This window comes from Artemia sp. Qi Xiang Cuo, chromosome 4, assembly GCF_049724085.1.
Source record: "Artemia sp. Qi Xiang Cuo chromosome 4, ASM4972408v1, whole genome shotgun sequence".
In the NCBI taxonomy this organism is placed as follows: domain Eukaryota; kingdom Metazoa; phylum Arthropoda; class Branchiopoda; order Anostraca; family Artemiidae; genus Artemia; species Artemia sp. Qi Xiang Cuo.
The window spans coordinates 47805544-47814319 of NC_142797.1; the positions used below are offsets into that span (position 1 = coordinate 47805544).

General features: G+C 35.6%; 1 long non-coding RNA gene across 1 annotated transcript in view; it reads left to right on the forward strand.

The window, feature by feature from the left end:
* LOC148953174 (uncharacterized) overlaps positions 1 to 8225 on the forward strand; it is a 59531-nt gene extending 51306 nt beyond the window's left edge. The window contains exon 2 of the long non-coding RNA XR_016141694.1: positions 7890 to 8225. This is a non-coding gene — a long non-coding RNA (uncharacterized LOC148953174). The remainder of the gene's footprint in view (positions 1 to 7889) is intronic.
* The last annotated feature ends 551 nt before the right edge of the window (positions 8226 to 8776 follow it).

Genomic DNA, 8776 nt, shown 5'->3' on the forward strand with positions numbered 1-8776 from the left:
TTGAGAAACTTTTGAATTGAACTAGAACTTTTTATCTTCCGGGAAAATATTCACAAGTATGGAATTACTTTTTCTATCTTCCACCGAAAAATTTAGAATTGAACTCTGAATTTCTTTATGTCTTTGTAGAATAACGAACTTAAGTGGAAGATTTTTGTTTTCTCTGGAGAAATTAGAATTGAATTGTGTTCTTTGATAAAATTCAGTAGAGAACTTGAACTTTTCTTCACTTCGTTGAGAAAATTTAAATTGAACTAGAACTTTTTATCTTCCGTGAAAATATTCACAATTATGGTATTACTTTTTCTATCTTCCACCGAAAAATTTAGAATTGAACTTCAAATTTCTTTATGTCATTGTGAAATAAAGAACTGAAGTGGAAGATTTTTATTTTCTCTGGTGAAATTAGAATTGAATTGTGTTCTTTGGTAAAATTCAGAAGAGAACTTGAATTCTTCTTCACTTCGTTGAGAAAATTTTAAATTGAACTTGAAATTTTTATCTTCCGGGAAAATATTCACAAGAATGCTATTACTTTTTCTATCTTCCACCGAAAAATTTGGAATTGAACTTTAAATTTCTTTATGTCTTTGTGAAATAAAGAACTTAAGTGGAAGATTTTTATTTTCTCTGGATAAATTAGAATTGAAGTGTGTTCTGTAGTAAAATTCAGTAGAGAACTTGAACTTTCCTTCACTTCGTTGAGAAAATTTAAAATTGAACTGGAACTTTTTATCTTCCGTGAAAATATTCACAAGTATATTATTACTTTTTCCATCTTCCACCTAAAAATTTCGAATTGAAATTTAAATTTATTTATGTCCTTGTGAAATTAAGAACTGAAGTGGAAGATTTATGTTTTCTCTGGTGAAATTAGAATTGAACTGTGTTCTTTGGTAAAATTCCGAAGAGAACTTGAACTTTTTTATCTTCTGCGAAAAATTTGGAATAGTATTTTAAATTTTTCATCTCTTCGAGACAGATCTGAACTAAAGTGGAAAATTTTTATATTATTTGGAAAAATAGAAATGATCAATGACTAATTTCTTTCTCATTGAGAAAATTCAGAAGAGAACTTGAACTTCCTTGACTTCGTTGAGAAAATTTTAAATTGAACTAGAACTTTTTATCTTCCGTGAAAATATTCACAAGTATGGTATTACTTTTTCTATCTTCCACTGAAAAATTTAGAATTGAACTTTAAATTTATTTCTGTCTTTGTGAAATAAAGAACTTAAGTGGAAGATTTTCATTTTCTCTGGAGAAATTAGAATTGAAATGTGTTCTTTGGTAAAATTCAGTAGAGAACTTGAACTTTTCTTCACTTCATTGAGAAAATTTTAAATTGGACTAGAACTTTTTATCTTCCGTGAAAACATTCATAAGTATGGTATTACTTTTTCTATCTTCCACCGAAAAATTTAGAATTGAACTTTAAATTTTTTTATGTCTTTGTGAAATAAAGAACTGAAGTGGAAGATTTTTGTTTTCTGTGGAGAAATTAGAACTGAATTATGTTCTTTGGTAAAATTCAGAAGAGATCATGAACTTTTCTATCTTCTATGAAAAATTGAGCCCCAAATCATAGGTTTCAGTCAACACACACCTACGAAAGGCTAAGAAATCCAGCTCAGAAAAGTCAAAAAATAGCAACCCAAACATCCAAAATCATAGGTTTCAGACACCACACACCTACGAAAGACTAAGAAATCTGGTTATGAAAAGTCGGAAATAGTAAATTGTATACCTCAAATCATAAGTTTCAGACAACACACACCTATGAAATACTAAGAAACCTTAGCTCAGAAAAGCCTGAAATAGCAAACTATTCATCCCAAACTATAGGTTCCAGACAACAAACACCTATGAGAGACTAAGAATCCTAGCTCTGAAAAGTCTAAAAAGCAAACTACAAATCCCAAATCATAATTTTCTGACAGCACACACCTATGATAGGCTAAGAAACCTAGCTCAGAAAAGTCAAAAATATCAAATTAACCATTACCCAAATCATAGTTTTCAGACAACACATACCTAGGAAAGGCTAAGAAATCCAGCTAAGAAAAGTCAAAAATAGCAACCCACCCAACCCAAAACATTGGTTTCAGACAACACACATCAACGAAAGACTAAAAAATCTAGCTTAGAAAATCCCGAAATAGTAATTTACATATCCCAAATCATAGGTTTCAGACAACATTCACCTACGAAATACTATGAAACCTTAGCTCAGAAAAGCCTGAAATAGCAAATTACACACCTCAAGTCATAAGTTTCAGACAACACACACCTACGAAATACTAAGAAACCTTGGCTCTGACAGCACACACCTATGAAAGGCCAAGAAACCTAGCTCAGAAAAGTCAAAAATAGCAAATTAACCATTTCCCAAATCATAGGTTTCAGACAACACATACCTAGGAAAGGCTAAGAAATCCAGCTCAGAAAAGTCAAAAACAGCAACCCACCCATCCCAAATCATTGGTTTCAGACAACACACACCAACGAAAGACTAGGAAATCTAGCTTAGAAAAGCCCGAAATAGTAATTTACATATCCCAAATCATAAGTTTTAGACAACATTCACCTACGAAATACTATGAAACCTTAGCTCAGAAAAGCCTGAAATAGCAAATTACACACCTCAAGTCATAAGTTTCAGACGACACACACCTACGAAATACTAGGAAACCTTAGCTCAGAAAAGCCTGAAATAGCAAACTACTCATCCCAAACTATAGGTTTCAGACAACAAACACCTATGAGGGACTATGAATCCCAGCTCTGAAAAGTCCAAAAAGCAAACTACAAACCCCAAATCATATGTGTCAGACAACACACACCAACAAAAGACTAAGAACCTTATATGCCAAATCATAGGTTTCAGTCAACATACACCAACGAAAGACTAAGAAATCTAACTTAGAAAAGCCCGAAATAGTAATTTACAGATCCCAAATCATAAGTTTCAGACAACATTCACCTACGAAATACTATGAAACCTTAGCTCAGAAAGGCCTGAAATAGCAAATTAGACACCTCAAGTCATAAGTTTCAGACAACACACACCTATGAAATACTAAGAAACCTTAGCTCAGAAAAGCCTGAAATAGCGAACTACTCATCCCGAACTATAGGTTTCAGACAACAAACACCTATGAGGGACTATGAATCCTAGCTCTGAAAAGTCCAAAAAGCAAAACTACAAATCCCAAATCATAGGTTTCAGACAACACACACCAACGAAAGACTAAGAACCTTATATCCCAAATCATAGGTTTCAGTAAACATACACCAACGAAAGACTAATAAATCTAACTTAAAAAAGCCCGATATAGTAATTTACATATCCCAAATCATAAGTTTCAGACAACATTCACCTACGAAATACTATTAAACATTAGCTCAGAAAGGCCTGAAATAGCAAATTAGACACCTCAAGTCATAAGTTTCAGACAACACACACCTCTGAAATACTAAGAAACATTATCTCAGAAAAGCCTGAAATAGCAAACTACTCATCCCGACCTAGAGGTTTCAGACAACAAAAACCTATGTGGGACTAAGAATCCTAGCTCTGAAAACTCCGAAAAGCCAAACTACAAATCCCAAATCATAGGTTTCAGACAACAAACACCAAGAAAATACTATGAAATCTAGCTTATTAAAGCCCGAAATATTAATTTACATATCACAAATCATAAGTTTCAGTCAACATACATCAACAAGAGGCTCAGAAATCCAGCTCTGAACAGTCCAAAAGCAAACTACTCATCCCACACTATAGGTTTCAGACAACAAACACCTATGAAAGGCTGAGAAATCTAGCTCAGAAAAGTAAAAAATAGTAATTTACATAGCCCAAATCATAAGTTTCTGACAACACACACCTATGAAAGGCTAAGAAACCTAGCTCAGGAAAGTCAAAAATAGCAAACTACTCATCCCAAACTATAGGTTTCAAAAAATATTAAAAAATGGGGGAGGGAAGGGGAGGGGAGGGGGAGGAGGGGAGGGGGAGGGGAAGGAGGGGTGGGGGAGGGGAAGGTGAGGAGGGGGAGTAGAGGGAGGGAGAGGGAGGGGGGCCCTTTGGGGGCGAAGGGGGGGGAGGGGGCCTTTGGGGCCTGGGGGTACCTTCGGGGGTCTGGGGGACCCTTGAGGGCCGGGTGGCCCTTTGGGAGCCCGGTGGACCTTTGAGGACCGGGGGCTTCCTTCGGGGTTGGGGTGGGGTATGAGGACCCTTCGGGGTTGGGGAGGGGTATGAGGACTCTTTGGGGTTGTGGTACGGGACCTCACAACACTGTGCAAATGGAACTTGTGTATTATGACGACCACAGAGTTTCACCCTCAAATCCTCTTCTAAAATCATCTTTTAAATCATCTTTTAAAATGTCTCTAACTGTTTCGCCGAAATAATTCCCTAAAACGGTTTCACCCAAATAATCCCTAATCGTAACTTCAGCGTATTCCTTTTGTTTTTGGCATCTCTGCGCTGTCACATTTCAAATTTCTAGGAAACCCTTTCCTACGTTAATCTCTTCATCTCATAAATGTTCCTAGCTACACTATTAAGGTTTCGTTAGAATATTAATTTATCTCTCCGACTTAAAGCTCAGTGAAGCCGTATTTAAAAATAGAATTTCTATCTCTTTAGACTCCCGCATAATTCCAAGATAACAAGTGATGTCATTTCTAATTCCTGACAGTAAAGATCAATGAAGCCCTATTTAAAAATAGAATATTAATTTTTCTCTGACCTAAAGAACGTTTATCCCTCAGACCTAAGATTAAAGAAACCATAATGTTTCTTAATTCCCCCTTCGTGAATCAATACATTCCCCTAGCGATTATGTAAATCAATTTCTCAGGTTAGGTTAGCCTAAAGATCAAAGAAGCCATGTTTGTTTCTTAATTCCCCTTTCGTAAATCATTACATTCTCCCCCACCGATTATGTAAATCAAGTTGTCAGGTTAGGTTAGCCTAAAGATCAAAGAAGCCATGTTTGTTTCTCACTGACAACGAACAGACATAAAACAGACATAAATTGCTGTTGACATCCATAAATGTGAGAAAGTTCCTGTTTTTTCATTCTCACTGACAACGAACCATAAAACAGACATGAATTTCTGTTGACATCCATGAAAAAAACATCAAATAAATTGACCAACACACATAACCGTCCAAGAAAACATCCATCAATGTGAGAAAAATCATGTTTTTTCAAGTGAGAAAAATCCTGTTTTTCCATTCTCACTGACAACGAAAAGACATAAAAACATGCCTAAATTATGTAAAAAAGTTGTAGGTGGCAGCAGGGGTGAGTCGCGGGAGCTCCTGAGGCCTTTCTACTCCCTTGGAAAAACTTCGTTTTTTTAGATTGATTAAAAGTAAGTGACACAGATTTAAAACCACACAAAATTCATACTCCGCCTTCACGCACGTTTGATTTCGATGTACACATCACGAGAAGCCTATGGAAAAACTTGTTTTTTTTCTGACCCTTAGCAACTAAACTAAGGTTCTGACGCATATTTCCAGGGTCAGTACGCATGGTATCAAATGTTTATCATGTTAAAAAAAAGAAGGCGCTACAGTCTACAGTGCAATGAAGGAATGGAGTTCTTAGCATCAATACTTGTTTGCTCTTTTTTACGCGAATGTCACCATTTAAAAACGTTTGAGCATGATGGAAACAGGTTATCTGTTTTATCGATTTTTGTCTTTCTTCTTTTTTTTAGTGCCTGATTTCTTTCTGTTTGTGTGGTATTGACTTTTGATTAAGATTATTCAATATTTTATTATTAAATCCCCACATCCATCCTAAGGAAGTTTAACCAAGAAAAGACTGGTCTATAGAAACCTTTCTAGGGTAAAAAAGGAGTATGAGCAAAATACTTAAATTTTTCACAATATTAAAATATTTTTTTAATGCTATTTGTCTTTCAAGGGCCAACAAATCACAAATAACCTACTCTCAAGATTGAATTAACACCCTGTTTGATGACTCTTCTTCTGAAGTTATCGTCCTTGGCAGCAAAGTAAGCTCTGTAGGCTAAAATACGCATAGAGTGTATGTGTGTCAAAAACGAAGGGACTACTCCCCCATGAGATTGACAGTCGCTTCCACAACCTCTCACTACATCTCACGTCTGCTCTTTGTTGTTTCAATAGACTTGGGATCCTCCCCCAAGAAAATCCTGTGCACGGGTCCATGGTCTTATGTATCCTAAAAACCCCCAATAAAATAAATACGGAAAAAATGTTGGTTTTCAGCCCTCCATCTTAACAATTGAAGAAAATTGCACTTTAGCTTGGGAAGCACTGATGTTTCCTTTCTTGCTTTTTCTCTCATGGTGCTAGGGGGCACTGAAACATAGGAAGTTGTTTAAGGGCTCATTAAAAGCTAATGTTTATGTGTACGTGCTTTTTCATCGATTTGTCTTGCAAACATTAAAGCAGGATGTAGTGAACAAAATCAACGAAATGTTAAAATACAGGTTTGTTGTTTATGTTCTTTATCCAAGGTTGGCTATGTTATTTTTCTGCAGTCCTAAGACTGCAGACTAAGACTGCATGTTTGGGACCAACATCCCCCCCCCCAATTAAACCACCCGTGTCGACTACTTAGAAGCAGTGACTTAAAAACATAACTTTTTACCAAATGAGTATACAAAAACACCTTAGTATTAGGTTCCTCCAATAAATGTAAGACTCCCCTTATCACTAACAAATGGCAAAATTAGGGCCGACTTTTTCGTTTTTTTTTCATTGGATTTCATATTTGTTGTTTTCGGCTCTTGAAGTTTACATACTAATGTAAATGTGATGATTCAGTAGTTTGAAAAACCGTACTCGTTTCGTGAAAATTTCAGTTTTATTTTGATGTATGGAAAAAAAACTCACGCTGAAATTGTTTTTAAGATAGTACATTTTCAAGAATTCCCTTTCCATCCGACTTCCCTCTATCGATCTCTCTTTGTTATTAAGTATTTGCAATGAATCTGAGATAGTTATATAAATTCAGTTCAGCTCTCTTTAATTCTGGTTCAGCACTCGCTCGTGTGTTGCTCGTTATAGGTGACCCACATTTCTGCGAATTCGTAAATGATTTGTTTACCTTCAGATAATGGTAAATCAGACATCATATTTAGTGTCCTCTTTTAAAAGTTAATTTTGTGCCCCGAAAAGGTTAACACATGGATCACTATAAAAGCCGTAACCCTAACGTGTTTGATATTTGAGCTTAAAAAGTTGCTTGAGTCGGAGTACGTTCATTTTCTTTTAACCCTAAGCGAACTACACTGTGTTTGATATTTGAGTTTGAAAAGTTACTCGAGTCGCAGCACGTTCATTTTCTTTTAACTCTAAGCGAACTTAGCTTCTCATACTCCCACCATTTACCCGTGCCCCAGCAATTTAAACATAAGCCTCTCAATTACTCGGACTATCTGTCTTGGCTTTTCTCTGTCTACAATTAGCCATGTCTTGATGCAACCTATGCAACCTGCTGCAAAATACTCGATAACTTCAATTCAAAATCACGGTTGATTTTGAATAGAAGTTATCAAGTATTTTGCAGTAGCTTGCATAGGTTGCATCAAGACATGGCTAATTGTAGACAGAGAAAAGCCAAGACAGATAGTCCATGTAATTGAGAGGCAAATCTCGAGCAGTAATAATAGTTTAATTAAAATATTATTTTGAGAAGAGTTTAGTAGGTATTTTATGTTGTCTCTTTTCTAAACTAATTACCGTATTTTAAAAGCTAAAAGTAAGAGCTGTTACTACGCTGAGCCCTATAATAGATGGTACAGACAGATTGTTGTGAAAAATGAAGCAACAACTAATCTTTTATCTTGTCTTTTCTAATAAAAGTACTTTATTTCAGAAGCAGGGACATTCTCTAGGAAGAAAGTAGAAGGTACGCCTTTCTTGGGTTCAAAATGTACACAGTGTGTTCTCCACCCCAGAGGACTAGTGATCAACCTACCCGGATAGATGTCCTTGTCTTTCAAACTATAAGGATTGAGCTGAATCAACCCTAAAAGTAACCCAATTACGGCTCAAGTTCACTTCTTTTACTTATTCTCTTAAACAGGATGAATGTAGAGTTAGGATAATACGACGTTTTTGGCTTATATTAGCCGTGTTTTATAGCTATTGTTATAGACTACAAAAGAAACCAAAGAAAGTATAGCAGAAATAAATTTCGTTCATGGCTGAATTGAGAATTGTGATCGAAAATTCCTATTTTTCTATTTTAGACCAGCTCCTTTTATCACCACTTTCCTCTCATCTGGATTAGGGTCAAAGTGATAGTTCCAAAGAAATTCAGCTTACACAAGACATTTTATGGTTCTGGTTAAGCATCCTAACCTTTTTTCTTTCACATCCGTCCGTAAAGTATGTATTGGTGAACACTTTAGACCCTCCCAGCCCCCTCACCTCTCATTTATACATGTTTATCCCCTCTTTAATTTTGCTTTACATACGAAATAAGTGTTATAATATTTTCCTTTATCTGATATACATCGTAGTTCATTTATTATTGGAGATAAGGTTAAATTAGACATGACAGCTTTTTGAAAAAGAAAACTATATAAGTGTCAGAAACCCACCTCCTAGTTTGCCTCGACTCGTGCGCTCTCTTATAGTTGTCTACCACTGAAGTGCCTCAAGGCAAAGAGGCAACTGTTAAAGTTCATAAAAAGTCCTCTTTGGACTTTTTACAATCAAACACTTTTCATAATGCAATTAGAAACCACATGTAGTTAA